Source organism: Maniola hyperantus, chromosome 9 (genome assembly GCF_902806685.2).
Source record: "Maniola hyperantus chromosome 9, iAphHyp1.2, whole genome shotgun sequence".
Classification (NCBI taxonomy): domain Eukaryota; kingdom Metazoa; phylum Arthropoda; class Insecta; order Lepidoptera; family Nymphalidae; genus Maniola; species Maniola hyperantus.
The window spans coordinates 11,688,149-11,711,088 of record NC_048544.1 but is presented as its reverse complement, the minus strand read 5'-3'; the positions used below and the strand labels follow the sequence as shown (position 1 = coordinate 11,711,088).

Below are 22,940 nucleotides of genomic sequence, written 5' to 3'. Positions count from 1 at the left end.
TTTTATTCTCTACAATAATCTAAATATATAAAAGGAAAAGGTGACTGACTGACTGACTGATCTATCAACGCATAGCTCAAACAACTGGACGGATCGAGCTGAAAGGAGACTGCCCACCAATGGTATCGCTATAGATATAGGTGTACACCGAAATGGTGAAATTAGTAATTCCTGTTTTTAATTTTAAAAAACATTTAAAATGTTACGAAATAAAAAAACAGCCGTATAATTAGAAACTGACCGAAATAAAAGTAGTTGTTTTGTTCATTTTCCTGACATTAGCAAAACATGTAGTGACGCGAATCAAGGAATCGATAAGCTTAGGTCGATTATGATGACGTCTTGCTTCGACTTCCGATTATTACTTTCATGCATCAATCCTTATTACAATCGCAATAATTGTTGTGATTGGCTGAATTTTTGGTATTCTTGTTGCAACAATGCAAATGCATTATAGGCAACAGTAAGCACGCCTCAACCAATCAGAAGTAATTGAGATCGTTACATTGTAGCGGACATTAATTAACAAAATCGAAACAAAATCGAGCCCCTGTCGTTATTACAATAGCAATAGAATTATTACAATAGTTCTGATTGGTTGAATTTATGGTATAGTCCGCGACAGGTTGAGATGGCAATCGGGGTATGAGGTGAGGGGATGCCCCGCACACCCACCCGCATTCGCACGCACCGATTAAACACGGGGGGTGTTAGTGCGTTCCCTTCCCGATTGTCATTTCAACCTGTCGCGTAGGTACTATATTCATATTGCAATGCATTGTAGCAAATAGTGAGCGTCAACAAATAGGTGATTGCGATCGCGACATTGTAGCTGTAATTTCACCGTAATCGAGAGGTTGTCGAATGTCAAATCTAAATGGTGAATCTTCAAAAAAAGATCGATTTTTAGATCGATTCGAATCGAAATCTGAGGAACGGATTAAAAAAAATCGAGGTCTGGAATATTTATTTCGCAAAAATAAATCTTCGATTTTTTCGATACCTATATTTTAATTAAAAATCAAATTAGTTAGTACCAGTTATGAAAAAATACCTAATAGGGTATACATATTATATTGATATTCTTCCCAACACTTCTCGGTTTCTGGGTATCTGAATTTGATCAACTATAGTCGAATTTTTAATTTTGGACGTTTTTATGAAAAATAAATAGTGCAGGGGGCAATAAGATATCAATGGTATGAATGACCAACTAACTTGGTAAAGTAGCTACGGGTAACTTCAAAACGTGTCAAACATTGTGAGTCAATAGTTCAATGGAATTAAAGGTAGAACATGCTGTAAATTGTTTAATAACATCAAATAATTACTCAATAAAAAACATATTTATGTACATAAATCATATTCTAAAACCCTTTTTTAAAATAATATTATACCAATGTTACCCATATATATGTACTTATTTTATTTTAGTAGTTATTTACTAGTTTTATATTGCTTCTTTTTTACTCTGTTTGCGTGAACTCAATCTAAAATAAAGAAGCAAAAATCGGAACGTAGATCGATTTTCTTGTCACAAAAATAGATTCTTTGAAAATCGATATCGGATCGATATGACATCCCTAATGTCAAATAAATTGTTTGTTTTTAATTCGTTCTCTGTGGTTGTTCAGCTAAAGCACAGAACACTATTACTGCTGTTTAATTTTTTGTTTAATCACTATTTAATAATTAGACAAAGTGATCTAGGAATCTACAGACGCCTAGTTAGTTGTAGACATAGATAATACACATTATTATGTTATGGAAAATCCATCAAGTCGGTGTGGTAATTTGTTCCTTCCGGGACTCTCCACTGCGACTTTTGGATCTTGGAATTCACCTGCACCAGTAGGTAAGTAATAAATAAATAATTATTTGGTTTATAAGAGTGTTAGGGCAGAGTGAACTAAAGTGAGGAAACTCTCGGCTTGATTCTGAATCGACGATATGTCAAATAATAGGTTAAGGTTATTCTTTTTAAAAAAAGAAGAAAGAAAGAAAAGAAAGGTGACGTGAAAACGGTAAAATCATGGAAAATAGGGCTACATTAGAGCTATTTGCGTGATGTCGAAGCCTCGACGTTTTATTAGAAGTAACCAACTGTCGTGAAATGTGGTTAGAACACCTTTTGAGAACATTACGGAGAACTCTCAAGCGTACAGGTTTCCTTACGATGTTTTCCTTCACCGTTAAAGAAAGTGATATTTAATTGCTTAAAACGCACATAACTAACAGTTGAGTTGTGTTTTTGTTTGTGTTGATTGTTTGAGTCGTTGTATCTTATCATTATTCACTTAATTAACTGATTAAAAACAATTAACTGATCAAAGAAGAATTGCAAATGCTTTTGAAATTATCTAATATTGTAAATATATGATTTGACAGATTTCACATGAACATGTCATTTGCATGGAGTGTTTTGGTTCATCACAAAAAGCTCTCCGAGCCGGGCTAGCACCTGCTGCTTTATTTGGACACAGAGTGCGAGTTATGCATGTGGCATATCTCCTCGCACAGCCTTCAGACTCTGAGGAAAGAAATATTATTCTGCGTTGGATTTCTGCACACTTGGTATGTATAATAATGAAAAGTACTACTTACCCATTAGACAGCCTATACAGATGAAGTGGCATATGCAGATATGTTACCCGCTTAAATACCTGTATTTTACCAGTCATAGTACCTATACTATGTACTTTTTTTTTTTTTTTTTATTCAGATACAAGTTAGCCCTTGACTGCAATCTCACCTGGTGGTAAGTGATGATGCAGTCTAAGATGATAGCGGGCTAACCTGGAAGGGGTATGGCAGTTTTTATTAAACCCGTACCCCTTTGGTTTCTACACGGCATCGTACCGGAACGCTAAATCGCTTGGCGGCACGGCTTTGCCAGTAGGGTGGTAACTAGCCACGGCCGAAGCCTCCCACCAGACAAAACAGTAGTAGTAGTTCATACAGTACATTCAATCTGTACTGTATGAACTATTATCTGTACATGTTGCAATGTTTAACATATAGTTATGTATTCTGTATGTGTTATTTCGATTTGTAACTAGTAATTACTTAATCATCTTCATGATCAACCCATCACCGGCTCGCTACAGAGCATGGGTCTCCTTACAGAGTGAGAAGGGCCATAATCTCCCATGCTGGCCAAGTGGATTGATTGGCATACTTCACACATCTTTCAGGACAGTATAGTGAATGCATACAGGTTTCCTCACGATGTTTTCCTTCACCTTTAAAGAAAGTGATATTTAATTGCTTAAAACACACATAACTTACACAAGTTAGAGGTGTGTATACCTATCTTATCATCATTCAATTCACTTAATTAACTGATTAAAAGCAATGTTTAACATATAGTTATGTATTCTGTATAGGTGACGCCTCGCTGTGGCATGACGCCGCGTGCATCGCTGCGGGCTTAGGTGTTCCACGTGAGCGCGAGGCCTTCTACACGTCACGGCTAGACGCGGTGCCTATATGTGTGCTACCAATGCCAGAGCGCAGCTAGCGGATACCCATAGTATGCGACAGGTCAAGATGGCAATCGGGGTATGAGGCTGGGGACGCTCCGCACAGCCGCACGTCACCCCGATTGTCATCTTGACCTGTCGCGTTCTATAGAATGCTGCCGCATCGTTGCCGACGTAGGACGAAAGCGTCAAGCTTGTGCCACCTGAGTAGGTACGACAGTAGTGCGATAGGTGGGGTTTGAACCGGCGACCCTTCGGATTTCAGTCCACACCTTTAACTGTTGAGCTATTGAGGCTTCTATAATATAGATTTCTTTAGAAATATATTTAATAAAGCGAAATATTTCAGTAAAACGTAAGTTAGCAGCGAATTAACAGTTTCGAAAATTCTAATTTCGGAGGTCGTTCTTCACCATATTTCTGCGGAATCCGGAGGTTTAGATTTTTTTTAAATGTGTAATTAAATGTAATAAAACTATCCTAAAAATTAAGCTCTATTTTATTAGTGGACAACTTATTTGGTAGCGATACTGAGTCCCATAGTCACTTGGGCAATGGCCTTTGGCATGCAGATAGCTATTATGACGTAAGCATCCGCTAAGAAAGGATTTTTGAAAATTCAACCCCTATGGGGGTGCAATAGGGTTTTGAAATTTGTGTAGTACTCGCGGACGAAGTCGCGAGCATAAGCTAGTGGTTTATATAACTTTTACCCTAAAGTGGGCAGTTTTCGAGATATCGGCCAAAAACTTTCCTTCAAGATTGCGATCGAAGCTCCACCTGGATCTGTGAGAATTTTGTGATTTCATGGTCAGTAAGTGAAGTGAAGTGAAAAAAAAAAAGAAATTGGATCGGAGATTTAGTGCGAGGTTGACCAAAAAAAACGGCTTTATTTACTGTACTATTACGGCGAAATCATGATAACAATATCAATTGTAGGTAATCCCTGAAAATACTCAGCGATAAAGATGTACTATAGTTACGCTAACAATAAGAAGAGTCATTTTCTGACACTTTTTTTAGACAAACGTAAACTTTTATCCACGTGACATTCACACATCAAAGTTGTACTAACAAGCTGCTCTCTCCAAACAACGAAATTCAACGCTATCAAGCTAAATACTAAGCACATAGTGGTAACTCATAAGTACGAGTAGGTACTACCTCGTGTAACACAAAATAGTTTGTACTTAATTAATAATTTAAACTAAAACTAAAACCTTAAAAAATATAATATTATAACTAAAATATATTACTTGTAAGCTCTATCGGTTAAAAAAAATACGCAGCGAATTCCCTTTTTTGTAGTCGTAATGAATGATTTGGAATTAATGGTATTTAATACTTAACATATTTTTAGGGTTCCGTACCTCAAAAGGAAAAAGAAATATTTCCAAGATCACTTGGCCTTCTGTCAAGTACCTTTTTTTCAGAAAGGCGTGAATATATCAAGTTAAAATTAATACAGAATTAAACGGTAAAACGACTTAGATTTATGTCAGTTTGAACCTGCAAATTAAGTATCTATAAGTGAAATCTAACGTAGTTACGCTATCTTTACTATTATATAAGTAGATCACTAGCTTATGCCCGCAAATTCATCCGCTAGGACTACATTCCCATTTTACCCCCTTAGCGATTGAATTTGTAAAAATCCTTTCTTAGCGGATGTCTGCGTCATAATAGCTATCTGCATACATCAGCCCGATTCGTCCAGTAGTTTGAGCTGTGCGTTGATAGATCAGTCAGTCGATCAGTCAGGCCTTTTATATATTTATAAGATAAGATAATAATTATTAATCCTTGTTGTTGAAATAAACTTATATTTATTTATTTATTTGTACAGATCTCCCTCTAGGTGTGTGGTAGCAAAGGTCCTATGTAGCTAGTTTTTCACCAAAGGCTATTATTTGCTTGAGGATATGGCATTGCGTGGGTCTTTTTTACTGCGTGGCTCTCTTGAGTCTTGACACATGACAGCTTAGTTTGCTTTTCGGCATGTGACATTCTTTATTTCCGATGAATAGGAAAAAGTAAGTAAATACGCATACTGGCGTACGCGTATTTTTAACTGGATCTTTATATTTGCTCTTGTATGTCAATATTGGCATGATGCTCACTTCAATCGCCGTATACTATTTTAGCTTTCTAAAAACATTTCTTTGTACAGTGCATAGACATTAATGGTTAAAAAACACGAAATAATTTTAGTGCTAAGAGTGGTTTAAATAGTCTTTAACTATATTACCCATACAAAAAATTACGTCAATCCGTTGCTCCATTGCGACGTGATTGAAGGACAACCCATAAGTACCTACGCGACACTAATAACTATTAACTATCTATTTAGTAACTATAATTGATTAACTAACTATTTAGTATAGTATGGCAGTCGGGGAGGGAACGCCCCGCACACCAGAACAGCCCCCACGCTAACCCGGTGCGGGCGAACACGGGTGACGTGTGGGTGCGCGGGACGTCGCCCCTCATACCCCGATTGCCATCTCAATCTGTCGCGGACTATATGTTTCATCCTTTTATGTCCATCCAGAATCTGTTCGTGAATGGCAAGCTTTATAATCATTTACATTTTTTGTTTTTCAAAAAATGATACGTACCTAAGTGGGATGTAATAAAATCTAAGATTTTCCGACAAAAATTACTACTAGTATTTAGGACCAGTTTCTTGGGCGTGCGTGCAGTTTCTTTTATAAGCCCCATAAATTCGCGTGAATATGAAAGTTGTTTTGTGTGGGAAATAAAATTAGTTTTGAATCATTAACATTATTAATGCTTAGAGCCTAACTGTAAACGACTCGAGGACATATTATTAAGTTTAAGATTCATTGCGGATATTGTAAATATTTGAAAGAAATTTATTTCTTAACGTCGGATTTAAGTCAGTTTTAAAATATTTTAAGGGAGAATATAACTACTAACTTAATGATTTTAGGCTTAACAATATAAGTAGCAGGTACACGATTAATACAATGATATTGAACTATCGATATTTCTGCCCAGTTTCATGGAGTAGTGGTTATTCAGAATCATCGTATTAATCGTGGTTCGTGGCTACTATGTAGTATGTACTATGTACCCATCTAATTACAACATTGCCGTTACTTTCTACATATTCAATTCCATAGCTTGGTGCATTAATTTAATTTATTTAACAAGGGATCAAAAAAAATATTAAACGTGATTCATAAGAAAAAAGTCATGAACTAGACTTTGATTATGTAGGACCTCAAAAAATGTTAACGGCAAAAAATTATGAATGTGGAACAGAAAATAGGCTCTTTATGTAGATCACTTAGCTTAAACGTTGTGTACACAAAAGAACCACCTCTTTGCACTTTTTACATATACCTACTGAATCAAAGGTGTTAAAAATATTGAGGTACATTTTCACCGCTCTAATTTCGTAAGTGCTCGCAAATGGAAAACTAAATAGACACTTTCACCGTTTGTAATTGTTACGCAAACATTCGGACAGAAGCCCTATTTAGGGTGACTCGATAATAGAAGAAAATATTCGTACATTTACATCAAAAATTAACGTTCCTATACGATCCAGCGAAAAAGACGGACTGAAGGCGAGGATTATAACAAATACCTTAACTTTATCTAAGGACTATACCAGGAGTCCATAGAGACTCCGATGCACATAATATGCTACTGGGCTGTTCGAATGCATATACGTAGCATCCGCCTAGAGAAACACATCGCACATCCTGAGGAAGCTACTCTTATCTAAATATATAAAATGAAAAGGTGACTGACTGACTGACTGATCTATCAACGCACAGCTCAAACTACTGGACGGATCGGGCTGCAATTTGGTACGTAGATAGCATTATGACATAGGCATCCACTAAGAAAGGATTTTTGAAAATTCAACCCCTAAGGGAGTGAAATAGGGGTTTGAAATTTGTGTAGTCCACGCGGACGAAGTCGCGAGCATAATTGACACGGAATTGTTAACTGGGTGGCCCACGGCCTACGGTGAAGCATAAATTGCTTCATATAAAATGATCGTGATGTTTTGAATCCGCGCGTCGTCGTATGTGGCATGGCTCGTGCCCACCACGTGTTGGCATAAATTATCCCTTAGGCGTGCCTGGGCTTGCCGCGCGCCGTCCGCCTTTATGCTTAAGTAAATAAAGTAATTTCCAGTTGTTATCAAGAGCGGTGATAGCCTAGTGGTTAAGACATCGGTTGATTGACCTGTGCATTGATAGATCATTCAGTCAGGCACCTTTTCTTTGTATATAGGTATTTGGATGCCACATTGTCAGACAGTCGCCAATCGCGTTGAGCTAAATTGAACTGGGGGCTATACGTGTCAAAAGTCAACAAGCAGAACTAATTATCGCAATAAATAACCCCCAAGTAGAATGATAAAACGAAGTACCATAATAGGTTGTAGACTTGTAGAGTTATAAACACGAGAAAAATCTTGTCACGCGAATCCGTTAACAATGTAGTGTGAAGTATCCACTCTGACGATGCTTTCATTCGTTTTTTGCTAAGAAAATGTCTGTTGCACAACTTCTTTACAACCACAAATTAGACCCTATAGTTATCAGTCTAGCACTTCCATGCCAAATAACTTTTACTTTTAGGAGGATCCACTACATTCAATAAAATATTACATAACAGACCCCCACAATAAACTTGGTACAACTTTTCCCCCTATTATTCCACGTTATAGACAAGCTGACTAGCCCATCTGTATATATAAATTCAAAGTCCTGACTGACTGACTTATAGGTATATCAACGCACAGCCTAAATTGCTGGTCTAAGAGATATGAAGTTTGGAGGGTGTGTTCTTGGTATCCACTAAGAAAGGATTTTTCGGAATTCCATCCCCAAGTGGGTTAAATGGGGATTTGAAATATATGTAGTCCGCGCGGACCTAATGTTGATGAAAAGTGAATCTTACAAGGAAAGAAGTTTTAAGCGAATACCCAGATAAACTTCGATTGTGACTTATACCTACTACTAGCATTTGTCAGCGACTTCACCCGTTCGGACTACACACCCTCTATTTTACCCCTTTTGGTGTTGAATTTTCAAAAATCCTTTCTTAGCGAATATCTACGTCTTAATAGCTATCTGCATGCCAAATTTTAGCCCGATTCGCCCATTGAGCTTTGTGTTGATAGATCAGTCAGTCAGTCACCTTTTCTTTTATTTGATTTATTAATAACTATAACTAATGAATCTTTACGTAATCTGTCGATAAGCGTTGTTATTAATAGTCAACAAAGACCATACAATTTCGGATAAAATTAAACAACGTTGCTAAGTAACCTATCGACAAATTACAGACACGATAGTTATTAATTTCGGCCGTTAGAGAAAATATACTAGAGCTTGATTGCAAAATCACGTGAGAAGATCTGTGAAAAGTCAAGCAAGGGTCTTAGAAAATAGGTTTCTGGTCTTAGAAAATAGGTTTCTATGCATCGAGTTAAATCAAACTTGAAAATAGACGTCATAATTAATCGATTCATCATTCGATTAAAATCAATCATTTACAACGACGCAAGCAAAAACTATTGAAATGCACAATTAATAATTCATGAAGAAACCAGTTTGATAAGGTTTTATGGTTGATGGCTTGCAATGGATACCAGTTATTCCAAATGTACGCTCAATAAAATTCATTGATTTGAAATTTAACACGATCAATTAGAAAGACAGACTTAAAAAAGAAAGAACCTAAAACCGAGCTTGAAAACAACTTTCAATTTATTTTGTCTTGTATAACTAAGCATCAATAAACTTGCCTCGCTGCTCATCATTTGTCGAAGATCATGACACATAAAATAATGATTATTTCGTTATTTTCGTTAATACGTAATAATCAGTTTTCATACAGAAGTGTGGAACATTTTAATCGAATAAGGAAAGCACTCGATTCAGTTTTATTTTTATTTTTTAAAATATCGTGTCTTACTTTAAAACCATAATAGTACGTAGCAAGTTATAAGTTGATCTTTTTTGTTTCGCATTTTATGAATCAAATTGTTTAGGAATAAGATGGCCCATCAAAAGATAACTTCTCAATACAAAGTAAGAACGCCTGTTAGAAATGCAGATATCAATGTCAAGTTATATTGCCGTATTGACAAAATGATCTCGTTGTGTGTACAGCGTCCGTGGGAGCAAACATGAACTCTATAAGCAAATAAAAATGTGGAGTGCCACACGTTGAGTACCCGAGCCTACCAAAGTAAGTACCTGTCATGTGTTGATTTTCATTTTAACTGTAGGTACCTATCTACATACTTAGTTAATTTTACTTTATTCTCAACTAACTTATGCTCGCGACTTCGTCCGCGTGGACTACACAAATTTCAAACCCCTATTTCACCCACTTAGGGGTTGAATTTTTAAAAATTCTTTCTTAGCGGATGCCTACGTCATAATAGCTATCTGCATGCCAAATTTCAGCCCGATCCGTCCAGTAGTTTGAGCTGTGCGTTGATAGATCAGTCAGTCAGTCACCTTTTTCTTTTATATATTTAGATGTTACTTTGACTAACACAATTTTGACTATAATACAAAATAATAAAAATAACCTAAGTATTTAAATGTGCTTTATTATACCACAAATGGTTTATTTACTAAATTACGCCACTGATCGTGAATGGTACTTGTCCTTCTTCAAGGATTTTTATAAGGCTCAACAGAAAATGGTACACTCTTTCAAATGAAAAATGAAGAATCCTAATCAATTTAGATTTGACGAAGATTAGAGTTAACTTAATTTAAATTTTTTAGTCTTCTGAAAAAAAAAACACTATGAGTAGGCAAAGTAACTTTTGTATTATTTTGCCATAATATATAAAGAGCGTGAAGTGCTTTTACCGCTCACATTATATGAATTGCTACTTATACAAAGGTAAGGTGCACTTATACAAAAAGTGGTGCACTTTTTGTATAAGTAGCGTAGTATTATTTCTTTTGTAATGTGTAGTAGGTAACCTACCTACTTAACAAGAAAGAATTCATATTTTTTTTTAACTTTTTAGTCATATTGAAGTTTTTACCAAAAGAAATTCATTCAATAAGTTGGCAATCCGAATTTGTTCGAGTTCAATAAATTGACTCTTTTATATACTTAAGAAAGTCACGATGTGGTTAAAGACATCCCGATTTTATAAGTAACACGAACAACGGAACTATAATACCATGTTACATCCTAGCCCCTAGTCATATCAGAGTGAAATAGAATAATAATATGTCGTAAGATACATCGATGACAGTCAAAAGTAGCATGATTTCATTGATATAAATGACAAGATATGCCCAAGCGAACCCTCAATAGCTCAACCGGTAAAGGAGTGGACTGAAAACCGAAAGGTCGACGGTTCAAACCCCGCCCGTTGCACTATTGTCGTAACTACTCTCAGTAGGTACAAGCCTGACGCTTACTTGGAGAGGAAAGGGGAATATTAGTCATTTAACATGGCTAATATTCTTCAAAAAAAAAAAAAAGAAGAGAACAAAAATTTTCACGGTATTGGAACCAAATAAATCAGCGCCACCTCTTAGTTAATAAATAATGAACGACCTGTTTGAAATCCAGACGTCACTGAGGTTGCATTGGATAAGTCGGTGCCATTTTCCATACGAAGTAATATATAAGTCAATGCATGATTTAAAATTAATTATAAAAAACTATAAGATGCTTGGGTTTAGATTTTTTAAATCCCTTGATTAAAAGTTAGCCAATAGGCTATAATGTCTGTCTCGGAAATGCAAGTTTTTGAGAAATCCCGGTGAAAATAACCTAGGAATTCTTTGATTTTTTTGAACAAATTTCGTTAAAATCAAACGGCTGGGCCGTGAAAAGCTGCTAGCTTTACAGAAAGACAAACACATACATAATTAATTTATTCATATCGAGCGTGAGGTAGTAGTTTACGCGTAAACAGTTTTTCACGACAAGCCAGCGCTGGCGCTTGCGAGAATAGAGCACCCGTCTAATTTTCAAGCCGGGCGCCAGCGCACTGGCTTCCTATAAACCATACTTAAGTTCCAGTCTCGCTCGTCGATCCATGGTATCACGTTTCATACAAATGGACAAGTCAACATCTAATGTCATTAGTCATTACTTTATTACGCCTGGTTGACAATGGAGAAAAAAAAACAAGTTCACAGCATTGAGGCGTGTCTTGGAGACTGGAGAGTAAGTAACACGTGGGTAGAAAGTCGTGCATATAATCTGTTAATGAAAACTAAATACCCACGGTGGGACATATCACATAACCTACATGGTTGCACTTTATCTGTAAGTAGATCTTAATCTTGATGACGATGTGACTTTTAAAAAACACGTAGGTACCTACTTGCCTCAAAGTAGAAATTAGGAAATTCAACAATACGCATTTTCAGCATGTTTGCGTCCACTACTTGCAAGGCCTTCACTTGCAGGCTTGCACTGCTAGGCCTTCCCAAAAGCGCGTCACCACACACCATCCTTCACCTTCTTCATCCGCCCACTTCCCACTACCTTCTTAAAGTCGTCAGTCCAGCGGGTTGGAGGTCGTCCCACACTGCGCTTGATGCTACGCGGTCGCCACCCCAGCACGTCTGCCCCAGCGGCCATCGGTTCTGCGGCAGACGTGACCTGCCCACTATCACTTCAGCTGTCTGATTCGTTAAGCTATGTCGGTCACTCTGATTCTCCTACCGATTTCCTCGTTAAGGATTTTGTTCCCCAGAGAGATACCAAACATAGCCCGCTCCATAGCACGCTGAGCGACTCTGAACTTGTGCACAAGCTCAACTGTCAGTATCCACGTTTCAGCTTCACAGGTAGGATACTCATTAAGACATCATATTTTTGCAAAAAAAATATGTTTCATACGGGATCTAAAGATAATAAAACCTAAACTAGCTTATACCCGCGACTTCGGCCACGTGAACTACACAAATTTTGAACCCCTATTTTACCTCCTTAAAAATTGAGTTTCCAAAAAATATTTTTTAGTGGATGTCTAAACTCTCATCATGTCGGATGTCATATTATAGCTATCTGCATGCCTAATTTGAGCCCGTCCAGTAGTTCCAGCTGTGCTTTGATAGACCAATAGTCAGTCAATCAGTCAGACAGTTACATTTTCCTTTTATATATTTATCTACCTTTGAACTAAGTATCGCAACATCTGACGGAAGTTATCTAGGATGGCACGTCTTTACACTATTTTTTTTAAACTAGAGTATTTATTACTCCAGCTGACAATTTCTAAGATATAAATCTTTTTACTATTACTTTTCAGCTCTAAATAAAGTGAATCAAGCGCATATTTGAATACTAGATGATGCTCTCGCATTGTCCGTGTAAGTCTCGTCTTTAAAAAGTCCCGTAGTACCTCTCTAATTTTTCGGAATGAAAAGTAGCCTATATATATCACACAGTTACGATAGAAATAACATAGGCTATAATTTACACACACCTATGTACCGCGGACGAAGTTGCGGCAAAAGCCAGTAGGTAGTAGGTACATAAAGTTATTTCAATTGAGTAGATAGGTACGTGAGCGGCTGAGCGTGAATTTTAACTACATTCGAAACGTTTCCTTTATACCCCTTTTCGTAGATCGAAAGTTAAAGTGAAATAGAAATTGTTCGCGTGAGATAAATCTACGTAATGGAAAATTTTACCAATTCGGTCCAATGGTTGAAGAACTGGACCGCAGAAACATTAAAGTTTTTCATGCTACACATTATTTTTTAGTGAATTGGTTTTCCCCAAAATTGAATATAACCTCAAGAAGTAACAACGTTGAATACGACTATCTTGTTTTCATATACCTAATAATAAAGCATGTGCACACAAAATGAGAAAAATTACGCGCCATTTTAGCTCTATGTGTCAACTGTCATGTCAAAAGTACGATTCATCTTTTTAATAAGGACTAAAATCGTACTTTTGACATGACATTTAACACAAAAAGTTAAAATGGTGCATGAGAACTTAAAATGTATGCATTAGAACTTCGCATTTAGACAAATGTATTATGATGTGTTTAGAAATTAGAATACGTTATCGATTTCAAGCCCAGAATATCTTGAAACCTGCATGCCTCCATAGAAAGTCCTCCAGAGTTCTCAATAATGTTCTCAAAAGAGTGTGAAGAGTGCTAATATGCACTGGGTCTTATCATACATCGATGGGGTATGGCCCTCATTTATGAAGTTCCTAATATATATTTTTCAAACATTTGGTATGATGTATAGTAACAATTGTAACAACAGTTGATCTGAACATGTTTGAAATGCAGTCCATTTATTATTCACAGTGATTGATTACCTAAACATGTACTTTCTTTGGACATGCTTACGCACGCAGAAAAGGGAATCGGCTTATTAATACTTATGTATAGTAATGAAATGAAATAAATTAATGTGAAAGGAGGTTGGCGAAGTTAGACCCAGCTATTTTAAAAACCATTCAGAATCAGCATTTGTAAAATAAAGAAAAACAATAAATTAAACTACGTTCTTCCGACTCTGCCGGTCCGGTCGGTATTTGAATAACTACATCTTTAGGTTGCACTTTGGCTCTATTTTGCCCCTGCTACGGACTTTGTCCGTGTGTCCGTCCGTCGTGTGCAATCTCTTTATAGAAGCGGCAGAGATTATACCTGTTATAAACCGGGGATCCGTTACACTCAGGATTTTGACTTAATTAATTAAATGCTAACATAATTAATTGTTGCAATTATCTTAGCTTACCAAGGCTTAAACGAGGACGTCCACCCACCTTGAAATTTTATGCAAATATTTCAAATTAATTTCGGAATATACTTACGAAAAAAATAGGAAAGTAGGTAATTAAGTTAATGCGCACTTACAATTCAGTTTTTGTGCGGTGTGCGAATTAAAATTAAGTGGATTTTTTGAATCCACATTCCACATACGAATAATTTGAATTTGTAAGATTGAATCTAGACTCTATACTCAGTCCTGTTATTTAATTAGAGAAAGTAAAGAGTCTAGAATATTAACAGTTCCACAGAAATAAGGGGTATAAAATATGACTCATTGTTCTAAAAATGCAACCTTACAAAAGGAATTGCTCACGGCAGCTAAGATGATGCCTAACGCGCGCAGGCACGATACTCACTATAGGCGCAATTTTCAGTGCTGAAAATAAGAGTAGCATCAGCGGCATCGGTAATGCCTGAAAATGTATGAGCGGTGATCATGTCAAAATTGATTTCTGCAATGCAAACTACGATGCAATTTGGTGCTATAGCAACCCTTACGAATCGTCTCTTTGTGTACAATCAACCTAATGTCGTCATACTTGTACACCTGTTAGGCTACTATCTATCTATAATATTATGAGATGTAAGATGAGAAAAATTAGCTCAGGAAACTATATTACGCCACAGGTCGAAATGGCAATCAGGGAGGGAACGCCCCGCACAACCCCCGCGCTAACAAGGCGCAGGCGGCGAGCGCGGGTGACGCGTGGGTATGCGGCCGGCGTTCCCCCGCTTCGTACCCCGATTGCCATTCCGACCTGTAAGCCATTATCTATTAAAACTTACTTCAAGTTAAGTCCGGTCACAAAAATAAGAAATCGCATAGACTGCTGTCGAATTTTTAAAATCTATCTTATCAATAGAAATTTATTTACCGTTAGTTACTCGATTACTAAAACCAATAATATCATTCGTTACACATTGTCCATTGAAATCATAGAGTTATGATGATTGAAATGCTTAATCGTAGCTTTTGAAAGCGCAGGAGTAATTATAACATCGATTCAAGCGGTTAAAATCAAAGACCTGTCTGCTGACCGGATCTTACAATTATTTTCAATAGCTTCTAGTCAAAAATTAAGAGGTTCTACTAATATTGCAAATACGAAAGTCTTTTTGTCTTTGCATGGAGTCGCGTCGCGTTTCCGGAGACGGACGTAAGTTACTTTTTATCCCGGAAAATCAAAGGATTTTTAAAAACATAAATAACCTAGTGGTTAATACATCGGTCTCATAGTCGGTTTAACGATGCTGGGAGAAAACATCGTTATGAAACCTGCATGCCTGAGAGATTTTATTTTATTTTCTCTAACCACCAACAGAATTTTACAAAAAAAAAATTACATTATTCAAATCCTAGGTGCCAGGTCATATACACAATTCCAATTATAGGCGGCTACAGCCATGCTACAGCATGCAAATTTAGATATTACTAGCTTATAGCTCTAGCTACTAGCTCGCGACTTCGTCCGCACGGACTACACAAATTTCAAACCCCTATTTCACCCCCTTGGGGGTTGAATTTTCAAAAATCCTTTCTTAGCGGATGCCTACATCATATTAGCTATCTGCATGCCAAATTTCAGCCCGATCCGTTCAGTAGTTTGAGCTGTGCGTTGATAGATCAGTCAGTCAGTCACCTTTTCCTTTTATATATTTAGATTATTATTTATAATATTCTTAAAGGTGCGTTAAATCTGCCAATCCGACTATACCGGCAATCTGGCAATACCGGCCAGCGTGGTAGACTAAGGCCAAACCCTTGAACTCATTTAGAGAAAAGACCCATGCTCAGTAGTAAACGGCAGCGATGGGTTAATTAGCTGAGGATGAAAGATACGCGGACGAAGTCGAGGGAACTATACTATTCTAAACTCTCTATACAAAACAACTGGTACATGATGGACATTGTGCTGCCTACAAGATAAAATAGTGTAAATATTGCTATACTCTACTTGTACTCTAACAAGTTACTGTTTTTGTACATTCCAGACTCAAAGTTTTCTGACGATGCTCCAGAGTTGGAATGAAACGAGCGTAACACGTGTCTTTGAGAATATGTAGAAAACATCGTGAAAGTTAATGTTCATTTCCTTTTCATTCTGATCATTGGTCTGAGATCTATCTGAAAGTATTTTTCCCGTTTCATTTCTTACCTACATGATCATCATCATTAACATACATTTACGTAAATAGCAAGCACTATGTGACATTTTCAATTCTAACTATAACATTGTTGGAAATGATGCTGATGATGAGAGCTGTGAAAGCCTAGTGGTTAGAACGTCCGCCTCCTGATCGGAGGTCGGGGGTTCGATCCCGGACACGCATCTCTAACTTTTCGGAGATATGTGGGGTTTAAGCAATTAAAATATACCGCTTGCTTTAACGGTGAAAGAAAACATCGAGAGTTCTCCATAATGTTCTCAAACGTGTGTGAAGTCTGCCAATCCGCACTCGGCCAGCGTGATAGACTATGGCCAAAACCCCTTCTGATTCTGAGAGGAGACCTGTGCTTTGTAGTGAGCCGGCGACGGATTGATCTTTATAACGACACATGAGATTATTATGGTCAAATGGCTTAGCGGATACCTTTATTAAATGTGAAGGGGACAACTGATGTCGGAAGGGCGTTCTATATCCTAGCGGTACAAATTATAACACTAGGAGGTAAATCGCTCCTAAAAACTAATTTTAATGCAAACACTGGTGCATCCTATAGGTATATTCCCTCATTCTCATAGTTTTATGCGTCCGCAATCCAATACGCCCGGAGAGAGATCAGACGATAGACTAACGTCGTTTACGTGCTCTTGAAAGCACGTGGATGCAACAGAGCCAACTTTTCAACTCCGGGAAAACAAAATATAATTTTTTAACAGAAAAACTCAATAACTTTTAAGTCCAACTACTAGACCAACTGATAATAACACAAGGTTTAAAGCACTAACTAGTGGCCAATAACAAAAGTTGTTCTTACACCGGTAACCGGCGAAAAGAGGAAGTCCTAATTTAAACCAGTTTTTCGACTCTTTAACTATGATCGATAGTGACCATTATAATTTTGGCAGCGTAACATTCCTATATTGGTTTGATTGATGCAGCCTCTTATTTAAATTAATCTTTAACTTTAAAGATTGATACATCATCCAGGTGGGAGAAGCTGTTTGCATAGAGCCAAGATATTATAAAAGTGCAGATAGGTAAAGCTCATACATACGTATTTTTCAAATGTTTAGAAAATAATAGTTTAGATAATAAATTTAGAAAAGTAATCTAAAATATAAGTTCAGATCCAATTTTTAGTAACAAATTGTAATGATCCCCATTTTTGAAATAACTGTAATTTAATAAATGCTTCTAACAATGTAAATTATTTAAAGAAGCACTATTATGTATTGACTTCTAAGTAGACGGAATGACACACTTCACCTATACCTTTGTGTTTTGTTTTGCTGTGTCTAAAGCTAACTTGGTAAACATTCTCTATGTTGATAATTAAAAAAAATGTAAAGACAAAAAATTATTTACTTTAAAATAGCTGCTGTGGTATCGTTTTTTTGCCTCGCCTCTTTGTTTAAAGATATACTTAACACGTTTAACACCTTTTCATTTCATTAACACTTCATACGAATCGAGGGCATATTTGGTATAATTATAGTTAGTTCGGTATAATTATAGTTAGTTTAAAGTATTGTCAGACACAGCAAATATGTTTGAAAGCACTGTTATCAAAAAGTGCGAAACGGATTTTATTCAAATTTTCACCAAAAAAGGGTATTTTAGAGAAATAGCTTTGAAAATCAATGCGAAACCACGGTGCTAACTAGTAGGTAATAACTAAATAAGTAATAAAAATAAATAAGATAAGAAAACAGAAGAATTTGGGAACTTTATTTCAGTAAAGGAGAGAAATATAGTATTTTAACATTTAACGATAAGTAAAATTTTTGTCCGGACTTAGAAAAAATGACCAAAAAATATTTTTAAATAAGTCCGCAAACAGCTTTATGGAAGCTTAAATAAAGAAGTTTCACATTTAAAAAAAAGCGCACACTTTTGATGTATCACTAGTTTCTCTTAATTGATAAGGATCTGAGTAGACGTGATCAACAGTCCCACTAAAAAAGATTTGTAGCCAGTCTGCGGATCAAGATATCATGCATAAAATGTTGCCGTACTCTTACAGTACCGAGGTATGTGCAGTCAAAATATAAAACCATCGCCAGCTGAGTGACAATATTTTTTTTACATAATTTATTACCGACAAGCTGATGCCCGCGTCCGCGTGGATTTAGCTTACAAAAATCCCGTGGGAACTCTTTGATTTTCCGAGATAAAAGTATCTCAATCTCCAGTCTCCAGGTCTTTAACTATATGCATGTGAAATAATTAGGTGGTCAGGTCCCCTGCAGCATCAGCATTGAGGAGTTAGAATCCAATTTTTTATGGAACAATGTCGCAGTTTCTCTATCTATTAAAAAAGAAACTACGCAAAACGGTTCAGTAATAATTTAGGAGATTTCAATGTATACAGGTAGAAACACACAACTCCTTTTTGAAAGTCTGTTATATGTTACTCCCTGGTTAATCCTCTACTTGTCTGTGAAAGTCCCGTCAAAATAGGTTCAGCCATTCCGAAGATTGGCCCGTTCAAACGGACAGACAGACAAAAATTTTAAAAACGTGTGATTCAGCTATGGTACACTTCAAATAACCATATGAGCTTAATATGAGGTAGTTATTTCGAAATTACGGACAAACACTTCAATTTTATTTATTAAGTATAGAAGTATAAAGATAGATTAGAATAGATAGATGATTGCAATGACCGCACCACTTTTAATCTAGACATGCGTGTAGCTTGAATGAGTGCTATTATCTAAAACGCATAAAAAACACTCGCGCCTTCGTGCGTCCACGCAATATTTCTAATCGATTCGCTTCTGATTAGAATTTGCAACCCTGCGGGGTCACAGGGAGAGACCGGGGGAGCGATTATACCGACAGGCAGAAGTCAGCAGAACAAACATCAATTAGGTATTTGACTCCAATTTTTTTATTACTTTATTATAAAATAGGATAAAAATAATGACGTAAACTGAAAAAACGAATTAAATCGATCAAATAACAAAAATGTTATAAGCATTTAAATATTTCTGATTAGACAGATAGCGATACAGCAGTTTAAAACTACTAACTAAAACTACCTGACTATTCATAAGCACTTGTAAAAAGTTTACATGAATAAAAAACATATTCTATTCTATTTGACGTCACACCTACTAATGCCATACATAGTAGCTTCGTGCGGTTTCACACAAATTTTCGTTTTGCGAGAAAGGGATAGAAGACCCTCCCACTCCATAATTAAAATGCCTCTAACTTTGTAAATCTTTGTTGGATTTTAATATTTTTTTCAGCGTACGTAATTATTTTTATCCTAGTTTATAATAAAGTACTATATTTATACTAATATTTATCAAATTCAAAAGTAGGAAGATACCCAATTAGTTTGCTTAGTATTGGATCAGTCGTTTGGGTATGGTAAGTGCCACGACCACAAATCTGACCTTTCCGTGAACATCAAGGCCATTGTTTCTCTGTATGCATCTACGCTGTAGAACGAGTATCTATTTTAGTGCTTACTTAGAATATTTTTTTAACATCAATTAATCAATCAAACATCTTTATTTAAGGTAGGTAGCCTAGGTATATATGTTTTACACTTTTTAATCTATCATGTTACAGTCAGTGGCACTTCCGCTCTTTCTGCGAGGGCTCTCGCTGTTACGCGTTCACAACGCGAACCACTCAAATCAAATCAAATAAAATAATTTATTCAAAATCCTACTAATATTATAAATGTGAAAGTGTGGATGTTTGGATGTTATGTTATGTTATGTGTATGTGAAAACGGCTAAACGGATTTGGATGAAATTTGGAATGGAGATAGATTATACACTGGATTAACACATGAGCTACTTTTTATCCCGGAAAATCTAAGAGTTCCCGCGGGATTTTGACAAATGTAAATCCACGCGGACGAAGTCGCGGGCATCAGCTAGTAGGTAATAAATTACACTTTTTGATTGTCGGTTGTTGGATTTGTAAGATATGGTGGTGATAATTTTTACGCGAACTGTACACTGTATCAGATAGGTAAGTATCTGCTATCTATGGTTTTTATTCTATCAATTTGTTTTGATTATATTCTGAATTGCGATAAATCTAATCTAAATTTTCGCATAAACTTAAAAACCCCAAAAAGTAATGATTTATGATTTTTTCGTACGGTAAAGCTCAAATGGGTTTATGATTACATCAGAATTGTTAACTAAGTAAACATTTTAAACGCGTCGAAAATCTGTTACTCTCCAGATATCTGACACCAGTACAACGATGTTTGGTTTGAGACTGCGTTGCAGTAAAAATAAAATGTCAAAATACCACACAATTCCGTGGAATTTCGTGCGCAACTCCTGGATTTATCCCTTAGCCTCAACAGGACTTTTTTGCGGAAGGCTTTTTGTCCGCGCAGATAATAATATGACGCTCTCCTAACATTTCAATTTTCAATACAACTTAGAGCGAAGTTTCGCTTGACTTATCTGGCTAGTAAAAAAAGCATAATCATGAAAGTCATTAAAATTATCAAGATTATATTTTTTAATTAAGTACAAAATATGTCTTTTAATAAGTAAATTTACATTTTTAATTTCAACCTCGATCTTAAATTCCTTACACGAGACTATCGCGGAATTCTTTTATGACTAGGTACATAATATAACAGTGCCCGTCAACCATCGGGTTTCACTAATTTACAAAAATGAAAATTTATACACTCAATTAATTTTAGTTATAATAACTGAGAAGCAAATAAAAAATAACCTCTGGGCTTCGATCACAATCATTAATATTTATAACCTAACCATTATAATATTAAAGCACTAAGCACACAAAAGCTGGCGCGTAGCATTGTTGTAGGGCGGGAGGAAACATTGAACTTTCGAATAGTTACATTTTGTATGAAACATATAATCCACATACTATAAAAGCGAAAGTGTATCCGTCTCTCTGTCAGCTAGCTTTTCAAAAGCTACTTTTTGTCCCGATATTTTCCCGATATCCCGGCGGCGGTATTTCTGTGTCATGTTTTATATTATAATCTATTATTACTTAGCTGACTTAAAAGGTTAAACTAGCTCAACTCTTCTCGAAACAAAACGCATGAGCAATGCTCTTTGCCCGGAGCTCATTCTTAAGTTTGGGTTTTCATTTATATCACGGTTTCAATGTTAATTCGTAACGTGCGTAGTATGTCGCTCAAGCGTTTCTAAATATACTAGTTTACCTAGGTCTAAGCGAGCTAAGGGGAAATAGAATGTACAACTATTCCAAAATTCCCTGCCGCCTTCGCTATTTGTGTGTTTCAAGCTTTATTTTAAACGTCTTGACCTCTTGTTGGCCCTGTCTAGTTTTACTGCCTCACATCAACTGCCTTTAAAATCATATAGCATAAGAAATATTTTGTAACAGACATTGATATGACTTGGTATGAAAGTTGATGAAACAGGATGGAATGGAAATGGATAGGAAAGACTGGAAGACGACAAGTCCACTTGCCTTATCTAGAAAGTAGAAACGAATCGTCTTTGCTCATAAATATTGTAGCTAACCATTAAGCGAAGTTTATAACCCCATGAATTCACAATTGCATCTTAGTTTGCCTTGTTATTTATTAGCTTACTTTTGTGTAATCTTTTTGGTTAGTTACCTATGAATGATTATGAGCTGTAAAAAACAATGAGGTAGATAATGTTTAATAAGAATACTTGCCAATGATGACTAATATTCCAATTTCCCCTCAGCGGTACTAAGCGTTAAGGTTGTGCTAATACAATAGTACAAAGGATGGGGTTCGAACCGGTGACCCTTCAGATTTCATTCCGCTCCTTTTAACCGTTGAGCTGAGGCCCTGATAATAATATTAAAAATCCGAAAGTTCATTACGTCTCAACTTGACACTTTACAGCAGGTTTCAACGAGAGGCACAAATATAACTTGCATCCTTGAGTGGGATAATAATAATTTAAGCCTTAAATTTATTTCCCAATCATTATATAGGAGGAGTTAGGTTACAAAATAGTTATTATTCCGTGAACACAAGGTACTTTTACTTTTTTTTTTAACTTGACTCATGCGGACATAATCGCGAACAAAAGCTAGTTTTTTAAGCCGAATCAATTACATTCAAAAATATAAACTAAACTTAAATTATATATCTACTTGTATCCGAACGACGCAAAATTATAGGTAATAATTCCGTGCAAATTGCAATGTCTATCAATGGAAAATTTTGTGGCTAGTTTTTATAACTGTTTTATGGTCTATTACATTCAAAACCTGATTATAATTTAAAGAATCTAGACGGTCTAATATATCGAAAACAGAATATTTAGAGACCGCAGTATAGTTGTTATAGTAGGTATAGTAGTTGAGATCAACCGAGTGATATCGCAGCCAAGAGTTTACTCTTATCATAGAATTAGCGATGCGCGGTTCTGAGATGTGTCATCAAACTAAACAATAGCAATCGAGATATTTTATCAATCGAGTCCACGATTCTCTCGTGCTTCCACAAAATGAGCAAAATGGTTTTAGAT

General features: G+C 36.1%; 1 protein-coding gene and 1 long non-coding RNA gene across 8 annotated transcripts in view; one reads left to right on the top strand and one right to left on the bottom strand.

The window, feature by feature from the left end:
- Positions 1 to 22,940, bottom strand: part of Mhcl (Myosin heavy chain-like) — a 234,596-nt gene that overhangs the window by 88,192 nt on the left and 123,464 nt on the right. The window lies entirely within an intron of this gene.
- LOC138402732 (uncharacterized) lies at positions 122 to 4,036 on the top strand. The gene is made up of 3 exons (XR_011237075.1): positions 122 to 1,855; positions 2,389 to 2,574; positions 3,387 to 4,036. It is a non-coding gene; the product is annotated as an uncharacterized lncRNA (long non-coding RNA).